The following is a 1,660-nucleotide window of genomic DNA, read 5'->3' as shown; positions in this document are numbered from 1 at the left end:
CATCTTTCATGATCGACAGTTTTACATGCCAAATATGTCATGCTATGCATGCTGCAATGCTCCATATTTGCTACAGATAGCCAAAAAGCATCCATGAGAGTAGGCTGGTCTAAAGGCCACTGCTGTGTTCCAGTTTTGATAACGCAATCCATTTTTGCTTTGAGGCAGTTTTTCAGTTGGAGGCACTCAGGCTGGAGTTCACTAACATCTTTTTTTATCGCCCTTATTATGTAACTCCCTATTAGTTTTTCCCTCCCCCTATTAAAACCATGTATATAAATCCCCCTATGTAAATACCCCTCCCTGGCATTATAGCCATACTTTTTACTAAGTCTGGGAAATCTCAATCCATCTGGGACTATTTTTAGCCCATCCGAGTCATTAAGGAACTGGTTTGACATCTGGTCAGCCAGTAACCTCTCCCTTAACCCCAAAAACCCCCAAAAAACCCATGTTTTCACCTTCCCCCTTGTAAAGATCCACCCCACCGCTGTAAAAACCCCTTAAACCCATTTCCCTAAGTCCTTACCCACCCCCCGCGCACATTAAACTTGGAATATTCCTGCGAATATTCCACCCATTAATCCCCTGTCCCGTTGCGTTCGCCGCCAGCCGTTCGATCCATAGCCCCGCAGATCAACGGCTGGCGGGCATCCTCATCCCCGACGCGCCTGGCCTTTAACGTCCAGGAGTTCGGCGGTTTCGCCGCCGTACCCCTGCCACGCGTCAAACGCCGGGCTGTGGCGGAGCCCCTCCCTCCGAAATCGTCATCCCCCATAAGCGGTGCACCACATACCGCTTACCGCCCGGTGACGTCACCAGCCCACGTCACCCCTGCACAGTCAACAGCCCACGTCACCCCCCCTGTACAGTCATCCGATGAGTCACCCGCCTGCGTAGCCTCCTGCCACGTCACTGCCACATGTCCCGCCACCGTACCTGCCACGCCATCGTCCGTACGTGTTGACATCATGCTGACGTCATCCCGCCACGTCGCCATGCTGACATCACCCGCCGTACAATGCTGACGTCATCAGCCCTTTTTTGGACGTAGAGGCGCGAAAATTGCACTTCGGAGCCCCGGAATCGAATTCTGAGGCAGTTTTTGATGAGCGATCATCGCAGGATTTTTTGGGCTAGAATGGAGAATCTTCAGGGAATCTTTAAGGAATCTTCGCCCCATGTGGCCCCAGGAAGCCCGAAAAGGCGCATAAATGATCCGTTTTCTTCACAGAGCATACCAAAATGATCAGAAGACAATTCCAGATGATACAGAGGCCGAGCAGCGGCCATTTACTGGTGATTAGACACGCAGCACAGCATATCAGCAGCCCAGATTTTGTCAGAGAGTATCAGTGGAAGAAAGGACGCCAGAAAGAATCAGTCATGATTTTTTAGGGGCTCGAGGCACCTGAACATTGATGAAGCCCCCAGAAAATCAAATCGATAAGCATCAGCCCATCCTTGCTTTCAAATCACCGTCAAGACATTTAAGGCACCAGGACAGTAAGGAAGCAGAGAGCCATACCCATTTATTGCAGAAAGCACTGCAGCAAGCCTCCGAGGACAACATTATTCATTCAGTTTTGACACATCGGCCCTGAGCACGGCCCGAGACATTCTTTGCATTTATTTCTAGATAGGATTAGGTCAAGTAGTC

The sequence above is a fragment of the Pinus tabuliformis genome, chromosome 3_2, assembly GCF_031772625.1.
Source record: "Pinus tabuliformis cultivar Carrire ecotype Pingquan chromosome 3_2, CPIR1, whole genome shotgun sequence".
In the NCBI taxonomy this organism is placed as follows: Eukaryota; Viridiplantae; Streptophyta; class Pinopsida; order Pinales; family Pinaceae; genus Pinus; species Pinus tabuliformis.
Note: the sequence above shows the minus strand (reverse complement) of the source record.